Here is a 23,910-nt window from a genome sequence, read left to right on the forward strand (position 1 = left end):
ATACCCTCTTTAAAAATACACTTCTGAGCATTCATCTCCAAAACAAATCTTTCAAACTCTTAAGTCAGTAGTGGGTAGGACTTGGTCAATTCTTAATGTGCTCAAAGGACATTCTCTATTGTGCTTCTTGCTGCTAATCCCCACTGTGCATATGACAAAGAACAGCTAGCAATAACTATTTAATAGTCTGAATTTTGAGTGACTTGAGATTGCTTATAACAAATTCCATCTCGGTCTTTTCCTCTGGTGTGCCATCTACGATCCTATTTTCATGGGCTGCTGCCCTGCCTGGCGTTACTGGTATAGTAAGAACAAGCCATAACCAAAATTTCATTTCTATTTGGTGTTCCTGAAGCTAAGATCTGTGTCTTTGACTTAGAACAGAAGAAAGCAAAAGATAATGAATTCCCAACCTGTGGCCACATGGTATCAGGTGAATATGAACAACTCTCTTCTGAAGCATTGGAGGCTCCCCATATTTGTACCGACAAATACCTGTTAAAGAGTTATGGCAAGGATGGCTTTCACATGTGGGTGAGGCTGCACCATTTCCACGTCACCCATATCAACAAGATGTCTTGTGCTGGAGCTGTCAGGCTCCAGGCAGGTATGTCTGGTGCCTATGGAAATCCCAGGACACAGTGGCCAGGCCATAATGTGCATCTGTATCAAGCTGCAGAAAAAGGAACATGTATGTGATTGAGGCTCTGTGCTAAGCAAACTTCTGTTGCCAGGCCACCAGATTATCCACATCTCCAAGATATAAAAAAAGATTCCATCCTCTTTAATCTCTTCCCTCCATAATATATTATTGAATAGACAAGGGTTTGATGGTTTTGTTGTTGTTTGTTTATTTGGCTTTTGTTTTTCTCTTTGTTTTTTTGAGCCAAGGCATTATTTTGTAGGTCTAGCTATCCTGGATCTCATGTAGACCATAGAGGCCTAGAACTCACAGAGGTTCACCTGCCTCTGCCACTCAAGTACCGGGATGAAAGGCATGTGGCACTACCCCACCCCACCATTTTTCTACCACAATGAAACACAAATGGGTTCTGGTCAAGTTTTAATAGTGTTATTTTTCTCATATGAAACCCTGTCTTAACTGTGTGCATTCCTATTTGCATCCTGACCTTCTGAGCACCCCAAAAGATGCCTATACACACACACACACACACACACACACACACACACATATATATATATATATATATATATATATTTCCAACATTCTTTTTCTCTTGGGATCCTCTCCAAACATTACCAGATTAATGAATCATAGTCAGCCAGTTTCTTTTCAATGCATACATATTCTTTGAGAGCCTCATAAGTTGCAATCAGTGTTTTTGATAATATCCATTATTTAATGCCTCAGTGTCCCTCCTTACATTATTCACAAACATGCAAACATACACATTGATGTATATATGAATGAATGTGTGTACATACATATGTATATTATGCCTTTAAATGGAGCATGATCAACCCAAAGGATGTCATACCCAGAAGAAAACTGCCAATTAATATCTCCTTTGCTAGAGATGGAGCCTTGTCCCCTACCCTCAACCAAACTATGTTGACAAACGGCTGAGTTCAAAAGTGCATAAGCCTTGTTGTCTTCCACAGCAAACCTTCCTAACCTCCAAACTTTACAAACTTTCGGAAATTACCACAGCTGGCAAATCATCAATATCAATTTTCTGTGTCAGCCAGATTTTTCTTTCTGACAAACACATGAGAGAAGCACTGTTTAAAGATGCAACCATTTTACCCAAGATTTCATGGGATTTACTTCTAGTAGAGCTTAATGTATTTGCACTGATCTTGAGGGAATCCAGAAGCTAATGATGGTGAAAGCATGGGGCTGAAACTTCCTGGAAGCTAAGGGGTAGAAACGGAAAGGAGAGCAAGACCAGGTGTAGATAACCTTCATAGACACGATGCATGAGACTTAGTTCTTTCAGGTAGGAACAAAAAGAGTAACGTTATGATGGATTCAAGCATTCAGCATGTAAACTCATATAGAGCAGTATATAGGTAAATCATAATAGGCATCTACTGTCAACCATTGGTAGAGTTAAAGATGAGTCTAACGCAAAAGCTCCACTAGCCTATAAATAGAATTTTCTCTAGACATTTTCCTAGGGTGTAGAATTCTATGATTCTTTCTTTGACATATGAAAGTAAGCACACTTCCGTGTTATAAGCAAGAGATTTGCAGTGCTAACACCATGGACAACTAAAACCTCTCCATTTGTGGTTCCAGTGACAGTTGCAGAGGTGACCTAGTCCCACTTGAGCAATGCACTAGAATGCAATAGAAAGAAGCTTGTGGTCACTCTGGACCTTTTTTTTTCTTTTCTTTTCTTTTTTTCGGAGCTGGGGACCGAACCCAGGGCCTTGCATATGCTAAGCAAGTGCTCTACCACTGAGCTAAATCCCCAACTCCTCCCACTCTGGACCTTGATCCCTGAGTTTTCAGATAATTTAGGCCATTCCCTGTAAGCCATTCCTAATCACTCTAGACATGAGATGGGTGTGGAAGCCTCACTATATATCCAGTATACTTACAGATCATTCTCCCAATGTTTTATTTAGCATCTTTCTTTCCTTATTAAACTCCCAATCAACTAATTGCTTTGCCATGCCATTGGTTATCAATCCTGAATATACATTTTCATTCTCACATGCCCTGGTGGCCAATGTTGTAACTCTTTACCTTTCCTTCTCTATAAAGAAAGAAATCTTAAACTCTTTGTTTTTCACATCTTCTGTTGTACTACAGTTATGAAAAAAGAAAGAGAAGCCTTACTAAATCGTTCCTTGGATATTCTTCTGCTTAGATTTCTTCCACCAAGTATCCTAATCCATAGCTTCAGTTTCTGCCTGCCATAAAGCCCTAAGTAATGTCTACAACTGAACTGAGTTTTAGGAATTATGGAATAGAAGTTCTTTCTATGGCTTCTACAAACGTGCTTCCCATTTTTATCTGAAAGCTCATCACAGATGTATTTTACTGTTCATATTTTCACTAACAAGCTTTTTATTGGCACTAAAGTAACCTAAATAAAATAGGGAATTCTTTATAGTTTTTTCTCTTATAAATACTCTCATACTTAGTGATCTACCTAACAACAGAGGACTCTTCTTATCCTCTCTCCATTTTTCTACAGCCACATGTACCTCTTTAGGTTGTGTTACAGCAACACTCCACCTGTTAGTGCAAATTTCCTTCTTGTCAGTGATGCTAAAACTATAGACCACTGAATCTGTAATATGTCAAGAATTGAGATTTATTGAACACTAGGATTTTAAAAACAAAAGTTCTAATGTCTATTAGTGAATTTTTGCAATTTCCTCTTTAAATGGGAGAAGGCAGAGGCAAGATAGGGAATTTCTTTCTCGATACACATTTAGGGTTGAAGACACCTAATCCTACTAATGAATCAATTGGACTCTTGCTCCAATCACTTTCAAAAGCCTTGACTTTAGATATTAATATGCTAGTCATGTCTGAATTATGGGACAGTGGGGAGGCACATTCAGAGCATAGTAGACCATTTTGATATCCTCCAGGATCAAAGAAAATTTCTTCAATTTTTCTCAGCTGAACAGTCAAGGGAGCCTTTCTCAGCTAATCGGCCTGACAAGTTCTGTTTATGAAAAAATCAGTCATCTTCGGCATCCTGAGACCTGTGCTGTGCACATTATAAATATGCAAAACAAGGATTAGTAGAGAGAGATTTTAAACTCATTTTCAGGTTCCTTATCATCTTCCAGTCTCCTACTGAATCAGCTCACATCAATGGAAATCACCTGGTTAATTTAAGATTTTAGATACTGTGAGTATGGCAAACTTGCAAGATTACCACAGAAATCTGGAGTGATTTTCCTACCTCTCTGTTCCTTATATTAAGACTGGAGGGAATTATGTGGTCTTTATTTTACTCATTACAGCTTTTAGATTTATAGCACAGTGTTTGCATAGACCACACTACATCAAGAATTTCTGGATCCAGCTTCCTGTGTGACATTTTTCACTCAACCTTTGTAAGTCACTCATTTTCTCTATGTTTCAGAATCATCTCTATAACATGGTTATCATGGAAATAAGTAGATTGCGAAAATGACTAGATTTTAAGCAATTCTTGTCACAAAGAAAGTTCTTAATAATGATTAGATTATTGTTGTTACTATGGCAACACACTGGGTCATGCTGCATTAACATATCCTTCCTCCACTCTGGGCAGTATTACTCTTAACAAAATTTGTTCTCTTTGGGTTACTGATCATAGCTAGCTGTCCATGCAAGACAAAGGTATCTGAAGCTACTAAAAAAAAAAAAACCAAAAACAAAAACAATATACCAAAAAAATAAAACCCCTCCCTACGACAGTTCCTACCCTTTCCGTACAGATTCCAAACAATATGGAAAATAAAACTATATCCAATGGGCACCAAAGCATTATCATCTGCATGACTGTCAGGAAAGAGCCTGTCCCAATGGATGGCTGCAATAGCTCCCCAATAGAAGAATAGTCAGAAGAAATGTGCAGCTCAGAGGACAACATCTCCGATTCTTCCCAAACCCATCAGCTTGACAATTATTCTCCTGTCCCTGCCATAGAATCATGAAACAGATAATTGACACGATCCTTGTAGTCACAAATATACCTGTTAATGAAAAAAAAAAGAGCTTCTAGCAAGAAACAGATACTAGTGCTTTCTTCTTGACTATGGGTTTATTATTGGTCAACCCATCATAAAATTCTTTTTTTCTGGTAGTTCTGAATTTGAAGAGCATCTCCCTTTGCAGATAAAATATAAAGATAAAGATAAAGCTTACTATTCTCCTAGGCACTTTGATAGAATAACAATATATTCTCAAAGACAGGGTTTCAATATTAACGAGGATAGCAATCGTATTTTAAGGCTGAGATATAAGATAATGGTAAATCACACAAAAATCTGCATGGAAATCTATACATTAGGCAACTGACAGTTAAGAGAAAGGCTTTTCTGGTACTTTATAAATACTTTTCAGTGTTTACTAATGTTAACTTACTGTGACTGGCATATAACTACCTCATGCTATACTATTCTGATATTTTATCAAGCTCTTAAGGATTTCTCTACGTTTTGTGTTTTCAACTTTGCATGTGTGTTCTTCCTTTGAAGGAGAATGTGGTTCACAATCAAAGCAATGAACTCCATATTGGTAGTTAGCTGTAATTCAAACACATGCTTGCCTCTGCTCGATTTGAAATGAAGAAGAAATTGCTCAGGGCTTGTTCAGTAATACTCAGTCCATCCCACATTTATAGTAACACAATAACCTGGAAGAGTGGATTGGTACTGTACTTTAAACTTTTTCTTCATGAATGAAGCAGTGTTTGCAAAGGACATGAATCTATATTTGACCCCCGAACACCAATTGATAATATGATCATTCGTGTAGGTGCCCTTCTCATTAGTATAAAATGAAGAATCAATGTCTCCAGTTATTGTTGTGTGATAAAAAGAGAGGCAACAAGAAATTTCTGTGAATGAAGATACGTTATCTGGTAATACTTCGAAACTATAATTCACTATACATAATCTAATGTGACATAATGCTTCACAGGTCAAAGACAGAAATGCAGTTTATGTTTGTTGTAAGTCCCAAACCTAACTATCAGATAAATTAATATTAAAAATAGAAGATATCCTCAGGCGTGTATGAAGACAAAGTGCAAATATTAATAAAATCAGTCAAATAATCTGTTTTTATCTCTCAATTATATGTGTATTGATCACAAATTCATTTCATTTCCATAAAATGTAAATTCTAGAATTCATAACTTGTCTCTTATTTATAACATGTCTCTAGAATGTATCTGTTCTTGATATATGACTATTCATAGTCAGGATATTATTGTTCAAATTTAATGAAAGTAGAGAGATCAGTATTGCAATACTCCAGATGATATCCAATTCTAAAATTAAGAGATATCAATGTTTCTGAGGTTTTAGTCAAAGATTTTCATAGCCATTTTTCACTTACTACAGATTCTATTTGATATTTTTAATTATGCAAATTCAAATTGATGCTTAGTAATTAATGAGCTATACATCAATTAAGAAACTGTTCCTGTGTTGTCATAGTAATTTTCCCAGACTCTTTTCTCTCCTGGTATGTTCTTTATAGAGACCATTGGCTTGTATCGTTTTGAAATCTGTTATCAAGGATTCTCACTCGAAGTTGCTTTGATATTCTTTCTACTTTTTTGTTTTGACAGTCTCTCTTTAGCCTGGCTAGCCTAGAACTTGCTATACAGATCAGGCAGGCCATTAATTCAAAGAGATCTGCCTGCCTTTGCCTTCAAGGTGGCAGGTTAAAGTATTTATTTTATCAGGCCTGGTTCTGCCAAGTAATCTTTTAAAATGGTTACCTTGTTTCAAAATTTTCTCTCGCTTTTGAGTATTACCCACCTCCATTGTGGTTGTTACGATTTAAGGATTTATATACTTTAATGGTTTTAGTATAGTCTAGTCTTCCCCTCTTGAACTTAGAATGAGGGAGAGTTTTTCCTTTACCATTGATGAAAGCTCAGAGTCCTTTAACACTATCTTCAAAAACTGGACATTTAAAACATAATTTAAAACTATGAACAGCTACATGTAGTTTAGTCTCACTACGATGAATCATGTCAACCACAGATAACAATTAGAAGCATCTAGGTTTCAATCATCTATCTATCATCCATCTATATATTCTGCTATGTAGGCCTGTAACAAGTTGTTCAATTGTATGCTTATCTGGAGACTGGATAAAGACATATTCTTAAAAGAACAAAGCAACTTCCCCCAGGAATAGCACGTTTATGGATGCTGTACTGACTTCTCAATAGTTTGAATGTTGAAGAACCTAGACTGCTAAGCTGTTTAGACTGTTCTATATTCAGACTTTCCACAAAGACTAGTAACATGTTAATGACTTGCGTTTCAAATACTGGGGGAAGTCTGTTCCCACACCGTTTGTACAAGCTTACTGCCTTAGGAAACTATGTTGGTACCTCCATATTGTAAGTGATTTTAGAGACTCTCACCCCTTTTGATAGTCTCCTTTGGGGGGAAACTGTGCAATAGGATACATAAAACACACACACAAACAAGCACACAGACAGAGAAAGAATTGTTGAACACGTCAGGAGAAAGAGAATGTGCCATTTACCCCTGAGCATTACTTTAAGTGACATTTTTCATGCTTTTAATGTAAAGTGTGTGACAATAAAAGAAACTGAAATAGTTTATATTTCCTCTAGTTAAAATATCTTCCCTATATAGTTGCCCATAGCTAGAATAAAATGATATGACACTGAGATTTATTCTTAAACATTTATTTTGCTGAAATAAAACTCCCCCGAAGGTATTGATACATAGTAGATATGTACACACTTATATCTGAACGAAGGAGCTTGCAATACAGTACTCTCCTATGGTAAGAAAAATCTCTGGGAGACATACATTCACGAGAGGTAAATAGCATTTTAGTTTATGTTCAGATATCATTGTTTTATTTGAGACAAGGTGGTCTGGAACTCATGACTATAGCCCAGGCTGGCTTTGAATTTTGGCACCTCTTGACTCAACCTCCTTTGTGTAGTTCCAAAATTTGTACATGACTTTAACTTTGAAAAGTTTGATATTTTATGTCATTTACTTCTTGAAGTATAAAGTCAGCATTATCTTTACTAATGTGGTATCTTATTGGCTTGCGGCTTAGAAATTGGTTGTTAATTTAAAAAGTCTTAGAGAATAATTATTGGTTAAAAACATTAAGCTTTTAGTGTAGAATACATTAATCCCTGTTTTAGCGATCCATAATCAGAAATTAATAGAATTAATGAATAAACTTCACAAATTCAGAGATTGTGGCATACAAATAATGCCTTCAAAGCAACACTTAATGCTTGGTCAATTTAGACTTGGTATTCTGTTACCACTTGATGAACTGACTTAGTAGCATAGAATTAATGATTTCTAGTTTTTAATTAACATGATAAACACTGTTAACTTTTAATATATTTCACTTGTGATTTACAATTTTGGGACTGGATCCTTTCCACTTATTAGTGGCTTCTTTTCTCTCTACTAAACTCTCTGCCTTGCTTGTGTGTGTGTTCTAATATAAGGAGAAAATTTTTGACTCCTTAGGTCTTTACTATTCAGTTATAGGAAGATTGACAGCTGGTCACATATGGTGAGATACTTCTCTACACTGAAATCATGTTTAAAGAATTTTGGAGAGAGAAGACAGATTTAAACACTTTATTATTAGAATAGCCAAATTCTGTCTGTGAACATTTTGTTATAGCACATGGATTGACATTTTCCAAAACAATCTAAGAGATCTTGTGTTACTCTGATATTTGGTGTACAATGCAATCTGAACATTGCAAAATCAAAATTTGTATAGAGTTTAAATATTCCTGAAATGTATATACATAGTCATGGATATTTCAGATTTGCCTAGGAGTACACAGGTTGTTAATCAACAATGCAAAGAATTGATCCCATCACTAAAATATCCAAGCAATTCATTAGATCAAAAAATAGTTACAGATTCTTTTTTAAAATTTATTAATTCACTCTACATTCTGATTATTGTCCCCCACTCCTGGTCCTATCTTCCCACAGTCCTCTCTATTTCTCCTCTGGGAGAGTGGAGGTCCCCACATCATACCCCCACGCCCTGGCATTGCTAATTATTTTTCCCACTGAGGTCAAATAGAAAACACAGGGGAACATATTCCATAGATAGGCAACAGCCCCAGTCCAGTTGTTCAAAACCAACATGAAGGCAAAGCTGCACATCTGCTACATATGTGCCAGGGACATGCCCAGCCCATGTATGTTCTTAGGTTAGTAGTTCAGTCTCTGAGAACTTCCAAGGGTCCAGGTTAGTTTGACTCTGTTGGTCTTCCTGTGGGTCTTCTATGCCCTTTATGCCTGAAATTCTTCCCACAACACTTCTTTCAGTCTCCGAACTCCAACCAGTGTTTGGCTGTGGGTCTCTGAATCTGTTTAGTCAGTTGCTGGATGGATACCCTCAGAGACAGTCATAGTAGGCTTCTGTCTGCAAGCATAACAAAGTATCATCAATAGTGTCAGGAATTGGTGCTTTCTCATGGGATGGGTCACATGTTGGCCAATCATTGGGTGGTTGTTCCTTCATTCTCTGCTATATCCCCTACCCCTGCATTTTTTGTAGATAGGATTAATTTGTGATAGAAAGTTTTGTGGGTAGGTTGGTGACTCTATCTTCTCAATGGGGTTCCTACATGGTTTCAGGAGGTGGCCTTTTCAGATCCTATATCCTTATTTCAGCAAGTGTTAGCTAAGGTCACCCCCTGTTGGTTTCTGGGGAGCCTCCCACTTCCAGGTTTCTGACATATCCTCAAGATGCCCCCAGTCTCCACAAACACCAGCTGCAAATTTCCATTCATTATCTTGACTCTCTGACCCTCTCCCTTGTTTTTCCCCTCACCTGATCCCATTCCCTTCCCTGTCCCTTCTCTCAACCAGTTCCCTCCCTCTGTCAACCTCCTCTGACTATTATATTTCCCCTCCTAAGTGCGATTCAAGCATCCTTGCTTGGGCCTTCCCACTTGTTTAGCTTCTTTGGATCTGTGGAGTATAGCGAGGGTATTCTCTACTTTATGGCTAATTTCCACTTATGAGTGAGTACATACCATGCATTTCATTTTGGATCGGGGTTATCTCACTCAGGATGATATTCTTAAATACCATCAATTTGCCTGCAAAATACGTGATGTCTTTCTTTTTAATGGTTGAATATTATTCTATTCTATACCACATTTTCTTTATCTATTCTTCAGTTGAGGAACATCTTTTGTTTCCAGTTTCTGGCTATTATGAATAAAGGCACTATCAGTATAACTAAGCAGTGGTTTCAATTGTTTTAATATAATAGTTTATTAATTCTTTGAGAATTCCATGTGTGCATGGACTTCTCTAATTGAGCTGTTTATTGCTTAGCCATTCCCTCAGTCTCTGATCCAGTCCCTGTTTCTGCATTTCTTGTAGGCAGGACATATTTTAGGTTGAAAGTTTTAAGGGTGAGTTGTTGTCCCTACTGCTTCACTGGTGTTCTTGCCTGGGCTACAGGAGGTAGCCCCTTCAGGTTCTGTATTTCCACTGCTATGAATCTAAGCTAAGTTCACCCCTCATGATTCTTAGGAACCTCCTCTATCCCAGGTCTCTTATATGTCCTCGACATGCCTCTCATTTCCCCTACATTTATAGTTGCAAATTTCCATTCATTCATTTTTATTATTATTATTACATTTTATTTTATTATTTTATTTATTTATATTCCTGATATTTCTCCCCTTCTGGTCCCCCTCCCATAGTTCTTTATCCCATTCCCTCTCTCATTTGCCTCTGAGAGGGTGTTTTACCCACCCCAAGGACATCCTCCTTCCCTGGGGCCTCAAGTCTCTGCACGATTAATCACATCCTTTCCTATTGAGGCAGACTATGCAGTCCCCTGAGGTATATGTGCCAGGGCCCTTGGAACAGCCCCAGTATGCTCTTTGGTTGCTGACTTAGTCTCTGGGAGCTCTCAGTAGTCTAGGGTAGTTGAAACTGTTGGGATTCCTATTGGGTTGACATACCCTTCAGCTCCTTCAATCTTTCCCTTAACTCTTCCATAGGGCTCCCTGACCTCAATCCAATGATTGGCTGTAAGTATCTGCATCTGTCTCAGTCAGCTGCTTAGCGGGCCTCTCAGAGGACAGCCATGCAAGGCTCCTTCCTGTAAGAACATCATAGAAATAGTCTTAGGTTTTAGTGTTTACTTGCCCCACCCCCCATGAGATGAATCCCAGGTTGGACTGTCACTGGACAGCCTTTCCTTCAGTCCCTGCTCCATTTTTTCCCCCAGAATTTCTTTTAGACAGGAACAGTTCTGGGTCAGAAAAATTGACAGTGTGTTGGTAACACCATTGCTCCACTGGGGGCCCTGTCTGTCTACTGGATGTGGTCCCTTCAGGTTCCCTCTTCCCACTGTTGGCCATTTCCTTGAGACGGCCTCCACTGAATCCTGGGAGTCTCTCACATCCCAGGTCACTGGAATTCATCCCCACTCCCAACTCCCTCCAGAAGCTGAATATTTCCATTCATTCTCCTGGCTCACTGGTCTTCTCTCCTATCCCCTCCCATACCTGATCCTGTCCCCCCTTTCTCCTTACCCTCCCCTCTCCTAAACAGTCCCTCCCTCTCTCATGATTATATTGTTCCCCCTTCTAAGTGGGGAGGGACAAGTATTCTTCTATGTATCCTCACTTGGACCTTCCTTTCTGTTAAATGTCTTACAGTCTGTGGGTTGTATCTTGGGTATTTTTTGGCTAATATCCACTTAACAGTGAGTACCTACCATGCATGCCCTGTTGGCTAAGATTTCTTCACTCAGGATATTTTCTAGTTCTATCCATTTCCCTGACAAACTCATGATGTACTTGTTTTTAATATCTGAATCATTTTCTGTTGTGTAAATGAACCACATTTTCTGTATTTAATTTTTGGTTGAGGGATATGTGTCTGGGTCATTTCCAACTTCTGGCTATGAAACAGGCTGCTATGAACATAGTGGAGTATGTGTCCTGGTGGTAATATAGAGAATATTTTGGGTATATGTCCAAGAGTGGTAAAGATGGGTCTTCAGATAGAGCTATATCCAATTTCTAAGGAACTGCAAGATTTATTTCCAACATGGTCATCCGGTTTGCAATCCCACCAGCAATGGAGGAGTATTACCTTTTCTACATACCCTGGCCAGCCTCTGCCTGCACTTAAGTTTTTGGTCTTTTCCATTCTGATTGGTATGAGGAGGATCTCATTTAATTTCTCTTTAATTTGCATTTCCCTGATGAGTAAGGACTTTGAACACTTCTTTAAGTACTTCTCTCTTATTCAAGATTCCTCTGTTGAGAATTCTCTCTTTAGCTCTGTATTACTGGTTTTAATTGGGTTGTTATTTTGGAGGTTAACTTCTTGAGTTCTTTATGTATTTTGTATATGAGCCCTCTATCTAAAGTAGGGTTAGTGAAGATTTGTTCCCAATCTGTACGTTGCTGTTTTGTCCAATTGATGTTGTCCTTTGCCTTACATCAGCTTTTCACTTTCAGGAGGTCCCATTGATCAATTGTTGATTTTAGAGCCTGAGCCATTAGTCCCTTGTTCAGGAAAATTTTCCCTATGCCAACTAGTTCAGGACTCTTTCCCACTTTCTCTTCTATTAGATTCAGTGTACCTGGTTTTATGTTGAGGCCCTTGATCCATTTGGACTTGAGAGCTTTATGCAAGGCAATAAATATGGATCTATTTTCATTCATCTACATGCATATTGCCAGTTATCCACTTACGGAAGATGCTTTCTTGTTTCTACTCTGTGGTTTTAGATTCTTTATCTAGTGTCCATAACAGTGTGGGATTTTTCTATTACATCTTTTATTCTATTACATTTATCCATCTCTCTGTCTCTGTACCAATACCATGAAGTCTTTAGGTCTTTATCCCTATTGCTCTGTAGTACAGCTTGAGGTCAAAGATACTGATTCCCTCTGGAGATCTTTTATTGATATGAATTTTTTGGCTCTCCTGTTTGTTTTGTTTTGTTTTTTCACATAAAATTGAGAATTGCTCTTTACATATCTGTGAAAAATTGTGTTGGAATTTTGATAGTGATTCCATTGAATCTGTAGATTGTGATAAGATTGCCATTTTCCCTTTTGTAATACTACCCATCCACTAGCCTGGAATATCAGTCATCTGATATCTTCCTCAATTGGTTTTTTATTCAAGGACTTGAAGTTTTTGTTATACATACCTTTTAATTGCTTAGTAAGATTGCACCAAGATATTTTACATTGTTTGTGGATATTGTGAAGGGTTTTATTTCTCAGCCTGTTTATCATTTGTATAAAAGAAGGCTAGTGATTTGTTTGAGTTAAGTTTCTTTTTTTTTTATTAACTTGAGTATTTCTTATATACATTTCGAGTGTTATTCCCTTTCCCGGTTTCTGGGCAAACATCCCCCACCCTCCTCCCCTTCTTTATGGGTGTTCCCCTCTCCATCCTCCCCCCCTTGCCGCCCTCCCCTCAACAATCTAGTTCACTGGGGGTTCAGTTAAGTTTCTATCCAGCCACTTTGCTGAAGTTGTTTATCAGCTGTAGGAGTTCTCTGGTAAAATTTAGGAAGTCCCTTATGTATACTATCATATCATTCACAATAGTGATAGTTTAACGTCATCTTTTCCAATTTCTATCCCCTTGATCTCCTGTTGTTGTCTAATTGTTCTAGATAGAAATCAAAATACTATATTGAATGGATAGTGAGAGAGTGGGCAGTCTTGTCTAGTTCCTGATTTTGGTAAGATAGATTCTCTCCACTTAATTTGATATTGGCTGTTGGTTTGTTGTATGTTGCTTTTATTATCATTAAGTTTGTGCCATGAATTCTGGATCTCTCCAAGAGTTTTAATATGAAGGGCAGTTATATTTTGTGAAAGGTTTTTCAGCATCTATTGAGATGATCTTGTGACTTTTTTCTTTGATTTTCTTTCTCTAGTGGATTACATTAATGAATTTCTGTATATTGAACCATCCCTATATCCCTAGGATTAACCATACTTGATTATGGTGAATGATGGTTTTGATGTATTCTTGGATTCGATTCATGAGAATTTTATTGAGTATTTTACATTGATATTCATAAGCAAAATTGGTCTAAAGATCTCTTTCTTTGTTGGGTCTTTATGTGGTTTAGGTATCAATGTTAACTGTGACTTCATAGAATGAAGTAAACAGTGTTCCTTTTGTTTATAGTCTTTGGAATAGTTTCAGAAGTATTGGTATTAGCTCTACTTTGAAGATCTGGAAGAATTTTGCTCTAAAATCATCTGGCCCTTGTTTTTTCTTTTCTGGTTGGGAGGGTTTTAGTGACTGTTTCCATTTCCTTGGGGGGGTTTGGGTATTATTTAGGTAGTTTTCCTAATCTAGATTTAACTTTGATACACAGTATTTGTTTAGAAAATCACCCATTTCATTTAGATTTTCCATTTTTGCTGAGTATAGGCTTTGTATAATGATTTTTTTAAATTTCCTCAGTTTCTGTTGTTATGTCCCCCTTTTGGATACTGTCTCTGTGCCTTTTATTTAGTTTGGCTAAAGGTTTATCAATCCTGTTGATTTTCTCAAAGTATCAGCTCTTGGTTTGTTGATTCTCTGTAATGTTCACTTTGTTTCTAGTTTATTGATTTCAGCCCTGAGTTGGACCCATTCCCTGTGTCACCTCTTCTTGCATGGGTTTGCTTCTTTTATCCTAAAGCTTTCAGGTGTGCTGTTAAGTTGCTCATATAGGATCTCTTCAATTTCTTTATGAAGGCAATTATTGCCTAATGTTATTGAAGTCAGCAAAAGTCTGTGGTGACCTGATAGAATGCATAGGATTATTTCAATCTTCTTCTGTCTGTTGAAGTTTGTTTTGTCCAATTATGTGGTCCATTTTAGAGAAGGTTCAATGAGGTGCTGAGAAGGTATATTCTTTTGTTTTGTAGTGAAATATTCTGTAGATATCAGTTAAATCCATTTAGCTCATAATGTCTATTAATTTCACTGAGTCTCTATTTAGTTTCTCTTTCAACGACCTGACCATTGGTGAGAAAGTGGTATTAAAATCTTCCACTATTATTGTTATGTGAGGTACAATATTTGATTTGAGCTTTAGTAAAGTTTCTTTTACGAATGTGGGTTCCCTTTTTTGGGACATAAATATTCAGAATTGAGACTTCAATTTTGGTGGATTTTTGCATTGATGAGTATAAAGTGTCCTTCACCATCATTTCTTTTGATAACTGTTGGTTGAAAGTCTATACTATTGAATATTTGAATAGCTACTCCAGCTTATTTCTTGGGACCATTTGCTTGATTTATTCTCCAGCCCTTTATCCTGACATAGGGTCTGTCTTTGTTACTGAGGTGTGTTTCTTGTATGCAGAAAAATGCTAGATCCTGTTTAAATATCCAGTCTGTTAGCCTGCATATTGTTATTGGGGATTTTAGTCCATTGATGCGTAAAGATATTAAAGACAAATTATTATTATTTTCTGTTATTTTCATTGTTGGAGATGGTATTTGTGTGTGTGTGTGTGTGTGTGTGTGTGTGTGTGTGTGTGTCTGTGTAATGTGTGATTCTCTTCTTTTGGGTTTGTTGAGAGAAGATTAATTTCTTGTGTTTTGTTTGTTTGTTTTGTTTTCTTTGGAAGGGGTTACTTACCCTTAATTTATTGAAGTTTTCCTTTTAGTATACTCTATAGGACTGCATTAGGGCAAAGATATTGTTTAAATTTGCTTCTGTCGGGCTTGAAACCCATATGAACAACAATTCCAATGAACCAGAGCTTCCAGGTACTAAGCCACTACCCAAAGACTGTACATGGACTGACCCTGGGCTCCAACTGCATAGGTAGCAATAAGTAGCCTAGTAAGGGCATCAGAGGAAGGGGAAGCCCTTGGTCCTGCCAAGACTGAACCCCCAGTGAACAGGATTGTTGGGGGGAGGGCAGTAATGGGAGGAGGATGGGGAGGGGAACACCCATATAGAAGGAGAGGGAGAGGGGTTAGGGGGATGTTTGCCTGGAAACCAGGAAAGATAATAACAATTGAAATGTAAATAAAAAATACCCAATTTAATAAAGATGGAGGAAAAAATTTGCTTCTCTCGTGGAATATCTTGATTTCTCCATCTATGGTGATAGAGAAGGAGTCCTCACCCTCTTCTACTACTATTACTCTTAGGTATGGTCTTCTTGTTGTGTCCTGAATTTCCTGGATATTTTGGTTTAGGAGTTTTTTACACTTTGTATTTTGACTTTTGTGTCAATGTCTTCTATGATATCTTCTATGACTGAGATTCTCTCTTCAGTCCCTTGTATTCTGTGGGTGATGCTTGTATCTGTAGCTCCTGATCTCTTAGCTAGGTTGTCCTGCTCCTGGCTTGCTCCATTTCTCATTTCTTTGTTGTTTCTATTTCCATTTTTATGTCTTGGACCATTTTCTTTAATTTATTTGGCAGCTTGATAGTATTTTCTTGTATTTCTTTAAGAGATCTATTTGTTTTCTCTTTATGGGCTTCTACCTGTATGCCTATGTTTTCCTGTATTTCTCTAAGGGAGTCATTTGTATCCTCCTTAAAGGACTTTGTTATATCATATTCATGAGATGGGAATTTAGGTCAGAATCTTGTTTTTCAGTTGGGTTAGGGTATCCATGTCTTACTGTGGTGTAAGAACTGAGTTCTGATGATGCCTAATTATAATGGCTTCTGTTGTTTGTGTTCTCGAACTTGCCTCTCACCACCTGTTTGTTTCTTGTGTTAACTGGACTGGGTGTCTCTGACTGAAGCAGGACTTTTTGGAGTTAGGTATAACTGTCTGACATGGATTAGAGTAGACCTCCTGAGAGGCAGGCAATGCTATCCCTGGTTAGAGCAGGCCTCCTGTGTTACTGTTTAAGGTGAACCTCCTAGGACATAGGCAGACTTTGAGGTCCAGGGGCAGGATAGGCCCCATTTGCAGATGGAGTTGCAGATGGGAATTAGCTCGGAGCTCATGCAGAAGGGACAGATCCAACATCTGGGCTCTGTGGGAGTCCTAGCTATTGTGAGCATTGGGGCAGGTATCTAATCTGTGTTCCTAGTTATACCAGACCTCCTCTGCAATAGGCAGGCCGTGGGGTGTGTGAGAGGGGCAAGCATACTGATCTACCTGGGTGGAGGTACAGACTAGAATTTTCATTCATTCTTATAGCCATGTGTCCATTTCCCCTTTCTTCTCCCCCACCTGATCCTAAGCCCACTTATATTGCTCTCACCAGCCCCTCTCCAACCCAGTTCCCTCCCTCCATCTGCCTCCTATGACTATTTTATTCCACACTTCTAAATGATATTCAAGCATTCTTCCTTGGGCTCTTGTTCTTGTTTAGCAGCTTTAGGTCTTTGGAGTATAGAGTGAGTATTCTATGGCTAATATGCACTTATAAGTGAGAACATCTCATGCATGTCCTTTTGGGTCTGGGTTACCTCACTCGGGATTATATTCTCAAGTTCTATCCATGTGCCTGCAAAATTCAAGATGTCTTTATTTTTAATGTGCTACACATTCTTACCTACATTTGTTTTTTCTGAGAGTCTAACAAATTGCTGGTATTCTAGGGAAAAAATACCCTAAAAACAAATCAAAACAAACAAAGAAAACCAGACTTTTTAAATAGAAAGCTGAGGATAAACAAGGGCATGTCAATAGCCTATTAAAACCAGAGGGCCTGCTGAACTAATTAATGTGATAGATAATAATTAAAAGTGGGAGCAGATGTGCTGGTTTGATCACTGAGAAAAATGGCTGGATATGAGCAGAGGAGCAATTAAAATAAGGAATTTCTCTTCTATTTTCCACTGATTTACCTTCATGTAAAAGATTTATAATCAAATAACAGAGCCAAAAGTTAAAGCAGATACACATATATATGGTTGGGTTTGTGTCTGTGTAATGGGTAGATTCAAAGGCAGTTTGGTAGGGGAAGATGTACATGGTATGTGAGTGTTTATGTGAAAGGAGGGTGTGTGTGTGTGTGTGTGTGAGTGTGTGTGTGTGTGTGTGTGTGTGTGTGTGTGTGTGTGTGTGTGTGTAGGCATTATTGTTGCAGAATAGACTAAGAACATGCCAGGATAGGATGGGCGAACAACGAAAAGGAAACATAAGGACCAGCCTCTTAAGATTGGAGAGATATAAGAAGTAGCATTCATCATATGCTGACAAATAAATTTGTGACACCCTAATAGATTCTGTACAAAATCAGATGAACAATACAGAAGGTCTTAGGATAGTGGATAAAATAACTGTGCTCGAAGAAACAGTAAAATTTGACAGCCTTTCTGCATCATACCCTGTCAAAGTGATCATCTTAATGTTAGTAACATTAAATATTTTCCCAAATTTTTGCAAACACATCCTTTACAGTAAGTTCTCATCTTTCCAATTTAAAACATGCCCTTTGATATCTGTTATATGATATACTATGTACCTCAATTGAGTTACTCACCCTCTCACCTTACTTCTGCAGCCCCAGATATCTTTTTCAGGCCCTGTTCAGACTCAACTTTACTGTTGAAAATGTTTCATTATGTGGTCAAAGCACATTATTTTTCTTTCTACCTGCCTGCTACTTTATGTATAACAAGTACCACGCTACTTTCAATATATGCTCCCTGGTATCACTGTCTGTGATTCATGTGAATTATGTCTCCCTAACTAGAAGGTATGATTTTGATGGAAAGGACCTTGTCTTTGAAATGTCAGGCAGCTTCCACTGTATATGCCACATCATAGCATAGTACACAAGGTAGGCACATAAATTCAAATTCCTATGTTTTCCATTTTTTCAGTTTGGAACAAAAGGTGAAACATTACAAGAAATGGTTCGTTATCTGATTTTTCCCATGCATTCCCACAGCTCTTAATAAGCTGTGTTCTTTTAAATAAGGAAAATACCAATATTCAACTGTTCTCCAGGCTTTCTTATCCTTAGTTATTTCAGGTAAATTCTCTGGAACTCTGTTTCCTTGTCTGCAAGCTGAAGATGTTTAACTTACCTTCTAGGATTCTATCTTAGTTTGCCCAATTAGATTTAAAGAAGAACTGACCCATTATTGGTATCAAGAATTTTCTTCAATCATCTACTTACGTCGATGTACTTACCATATGTCTCCCCAAACCCATACACTGTTTCAGGATCCTATTGTTTATAGATGCAATATTATGGTGTCTAATTTGGTAGTTCTGGTTCTAGGCCTCAAGGTATAGGTACAGGAAGATGGGCAAGAGAAACTCCATACAGCAGGTGGCAGCACAGTGCCCCTAAAGTGTGGCACACATGTCACCAGCACTGGACCTCCTGGCAGCTTGTTTAAAATAGGAGTTCTTAATTCTCTTCCCAACTAGATAAATTGGCATGCTTGTGGATATCCCAAGTGTCTTTGTGTGGGCAAGCCCTACATTGGGTTTTTGTATGATTTTGCTATACATGAAAAATTGAGAAGTACTGAGGTAATAAATCAAAACTTAGGCTGACCAAGACAATCCTCTTCCTGGTCATTCAAGTGAGGTCAGTTCTCAGTGTGATTTACTCTTTATTTTCAGATAGAAACAGCTTCAATGTAGTTTTTCCTCATATAAAATTTTGGAATTTTCAAAGCCATGAAATAAAATGCATACACACACATATACTATAGGAGTATAGTACAGGATTCAATTGCCCACAAAGGGTGCAGTTCTCAAAACGTTTCTATATGTTTTACCTCAAATAAAAGAGGTTATCATATAGGAATTATCACATTATTTCAATACCAAAAATAGGTTATCATTATATACTTTGTTCAAAATTCAAAAACACTATTTTGAGTTTATTAAGTATACATGAATTAACATGTGCATTTGAATAGTTTGCCACTACTTAAAGCAACATGCAAGTGGTTAACCCATTCCAGACCATATATGAATAATTTATTCTTCAGTGATAGCCCCATACCATTTTAAGTTATTTTACCTTATGTATATTAAATGAAGTACAATAGTATATCCACAAACATGTATGATATTTAGGGAAAGTTAGCCAGCCAAATTCCCTTTCATAATGAATGCTGTTCCCAGAGAGGAGAGTTCCCTGTACACCTGTTATCTGTCCCTGTCTTCTGAATTACTTCAGTGAGTATATGCACTGGTCTGCAGTGTAAAGGTATAGATTTATTGATTTCATGCCTGGTATGATTTCAATCATGAATTCATTAATGAAATTCATGCATACTTTTTGCATGGTAGCAAGAAATCATCTCCATTGCCCTTTTCTCAGATCATTTCAATGAGGACTAAAAGGCTCATGTACAGCAGATTTAATACAAAAATTATTTCATTAAAGGATTAAAAAATGAATATACAAGAAAAGGTAAGGTCTGCATACATTTCACTTTCTTGGTTTAGACTTCACTCTGAATGGGGCAGTCCACCAACTTCCTCCTTCCAGGTTAGTGTCTCTGGCATCCTGTCAATCCATTCTTGTTGACAGGCTCAAAGAAGGCAAGCACACTGCATTAGCATGAGTCTCAAAGGCATGGGAGAAATTGAAACTAATATCCCAGAAGTACCAATACCCAGACTTACCCCATCCAGTAAATCAAGTGTTCTAAACAAGGTCCTCAGAAATGGCTTTATTTCATTAAAAATCATTAGCACCTTGGCAATGATATAAAACGATGGCTTTTGGCTTTATTTAATTTGCAACTATATTGTTGGGGTTGCAGTTATAGGAAGCCCTTACTAAGTAGTTGGTTCCAATCTTCCAGGGCTTAAATTTACTCCTCTGTACCCACACATCTCCCCACAACTCTGTCTTTCTCTCTTTGCCCCAGCTCTGTTTCATAAGTCATTACTGAAGAAGACATCTTGAAGCAAATTTCATAGAACTCTTGAGTACAATAGGTCCTATACGAATGCCTAAGCATCAATTTTTAGCAACAGCGCTTAACTTCTGTGATTATTTGTGAGGTAAATGTGGAGTTGTAACAGCGGCACCTTCATGTTCACACTGCTGGATAATGTTATGTCTTCCCAGTTTAGATTTAATCAGATGCACACTCTTTAGTTTGGAGGCAAACGCTTTTCCCAGTGTGTGTGTGTGTGTGTGTGTGTGTGTGTGTGTGTGTGTGTGAGACTTCCATAGGATTCCAGGACAGAATGTACATAAGAAGAATGCAGTAGAATGATACACAACTCAACCTAGAGTTGTAATTAATGCATATCCTAAATTTTATTACAAATTAGCATAAAATATCATTTGTTATTTAAAATATCTCACACCTGAAGGGAACATGTACTTTATACCTTATAATTAAATATTGAAAGAAACTGCTGAATTAAAATTTTTATTCAAATGTACTCAATATGAATTAAGTTATTTATAATTTTGTATTATGCATCCTTACAGATGAGAAAATAGGGTATCTATATTTTATCATTCTACTGTAGAAAATTAAATTATAAATACATATCTTAATAATTTATTTACATATATTAATTCTCTAGTTGAATTTCAAATTTGATATGAATAGTTCTAATAGACAAATTGAATACAAATACATAACTAACTTTATGTTAGTTTGCTTTACTACCACACATATATGTATTTATTTGTATATTTGTGTGTGTGTGTGTGTGTGTGTGTGTGCCATAACATAAACAAATGCACCATCACATTTTACTCAACCTCTGGCTTTACTGTGAATTGAAAATTATTTCATTGGAGAAGGACTAATGGTACAGTTTGATGAAGGTCCTGCACTCATGAAAAATTTGCAAAATCATAAAAAAAGAAGCTAAAGCCTTCAATGTTAGTGGTTTTGGAATTCCAATATGCTTTTGATTTGTACTTCCTAGTATTACATTGAAACTTTCTCAAACGTTGGTCAATGTGTTTTTTCATAGTGGTTTCCACTTGAACAGTGGTTTCTAGCTGTCTCAACTGAATGTTTATTCAGCCTTTAATTTCACTGAAAAAGAGTACAATTATGTATATCATTTATAACAAGCAAAACAACAACCAAAAATATAAATATTGAGGGCAAAAATTTTTCCTTAAGCCAGTGTAAGTTCCTGAAGTTAGTTGATAAGTAAGTTAAGATATTGTGACAGCTTTGCCCCAGTCACTTGTCTGCTTTAAAGATCAGAAAATGTTGTCACAAATTATTACATCACTATCCATATATTTGTTATCCACCTAAACACTTGTTTTATTGTCTGTGACATTTTGTCATGAGTTAAATGAGGTATTCTGGCATTGCGCCCAGCAGATATAGTAGAAAGACTTGAGCTCTTATTTACTCTGCGCTTCAGAAAAATCAAAAAGTTAAGATAATTACTCAATTAAAAGCTTATTGGTATAATTTTACTAACCTTTTTAAAATAGTATCTTCAAATGATATTGTTGCCTATTAATACCTATTAATATTAGTATTAACATGAATAATCTTCTAACTGCTAAATAACAGACAAAATGTCCAGGTCCTGTCCATGTGTGGACACATGGTATAGATCTTTGTTTAATAAAATATTGGAAATATTCACAAAGAGATCTTTGGATTCACCATGGCTGCAATAGAAGATTTTCTTCTTCTAGCTCCTGTGTTATTAAGAACAGAAAACTGTTAAGTACGTGCATGGACATTTATTCATACATACGTTTTTATCCCGTGGTGCATTTCATGATAACAGGAAATAGTATAACTTAATATTTTTCTCACAAATTCTGCTTTAATAACAATAAATATTTTCACATATTTGGTCATCTGATGGTTGAAATGTAGAGGAAAATAAAAAGAATAATCAATTAGTGAGCAGTCATTTATAGAGAGGTTATTTTTCTTGTGTTCTTTGAATAGCAGGAAAAGACAGGCTGATCATTATGAAGGAAGAAGATGAAACTCAGGGCCAAAGTCACAGAAACATTCATAAATAAGGCAGATGTCTCAAGCAGGGGGAAGATCCCAATGGAAATTGTATTTTTATTTGATAAAGATAATTAAAAAATAGTTCAGGTGTATGGCTCCTTAGAAGGTTTTATCATTTTATTCCTTTGAGGGAAAATTAGTCTAATTTTTGTCATTAAAAAAAAGTGAAAGCATCAGAATCATCAATGGTTTTATTGATTCTTTATACCTTCTTCTCTTTAGCTTGTGATATGTTTTAGTAGAGAAAGATATGAATATCAGTCAGGTATAAATTTAGATCGTTTGACGGGCTGGTAGACAGATTGTGATATTTCACACCTGACACAGTGTGCTCAGCATCTACGATGCGCACATCTTTTTGGATTTTATACTCCAGCGTTATTCTCAGACTTAATCTTCCAGGAAAGGATGTTAGGTCAAAAACAATATAAACTACTTGCATTTCTTTTTATATTTTTGGTTTATATGATTTAATATTTTAGTTTAATGCTAACTTCAAATATAAATCAGATTTATATATAATACTGTTATTAATAGCTCAAATCTTAGTAACAGATAAGATTTATTTAATATTTTCACCTACCGTGTCACACAACACCTTACAAGTGATCACCATCAGTAAGTATTATTGCTTTCAGTTCTGGAAACATACCGAAAAGGCTGGTGGGTACATACTGAAAATTTCTCGTGCTTTCTAGGGCCCTGGTTGGCCCCCTTTACAGGTTCCAGTTTCACAGACACTCTATGTAGAGGGTGAAAGAAGAGATTAAGAAGGGACATTAATAAAGGACACTATTGGTCTTAAAATCAAATTCAGAAATATAAGAAAAAAAGGTTCTCTTTACCAAGACTGTGTCTTGTCTTGGTTATATAAAAGAAAAATAAATCAATTTTATGAATTAATTAAAATTCTTCGAGACATAAGAACAGTATATATTATGGACCTTCGCCTTGAAATATAATTAGCAGTAAGATAGCAGTGTAGGAGCATTATTGATTATAAGTGAGCGGTGGTTGTGTTTTAGTTCAAGAAGGAGCTAACCCTCATATCTCACATATCTCGCTATTTGAGAAGCAGAGAAAGCCTCATTTCCCCCTCAGTTCTGCCATGTTTCTCTTACAGTTACAGTCAACAGAGGTTGAGACAATTGAGAGGCATATTGTGAAAGATGAAATCTAAGTTACAGGAACTTAAAAAAAATTGGTTTATTCTAGAAACTAAGAACCAAGCCCATTAAAACTGAATGCTTTACATAAGCTATGCGGCTTCCCACGGTGATTGATTCGTAGTACCC

The 23,910-nt window shown here is 36.8% G+C and overlaps 1 protein-coding gene and 1 pseudogene across 12 annotated transcripts in view; both read left to right on the plus strand.

Moving 5' to 3' along the window:
* LOC134482376 (large ribosomal subunit protein uL16-like) overlaps positions 1 to 15,596 on the plus strand; it is an 18,522-nt pseudogene extending 2,926 nt beyond the window's left edge.
* The window catches only part of Tenm3 (teneurin transmembrane protein 3), a 2,726,621-nt gene that overhangs the window by 380,207 nt on the left and 2,322,504 nt on the right, over positions 1 to 23,910 (plus strand). The gene's annotated exons all lie outside the window — the stretch shown is intronic.

The sequence above is a fragment of the Rattus norvegicus genome, chromosome 16 (genome assembly GCF_036323735.1).
Source record: "Rattus norvegicus strain BN/NHsdMcwi chromosome 16, GRCr8, whole genome shotgun sequence".
NCBI lineage: Eukaryota > Metazoa > Chordata > Mammalia > Rodentia > Muridae > Rattus > Rattus norvegicus.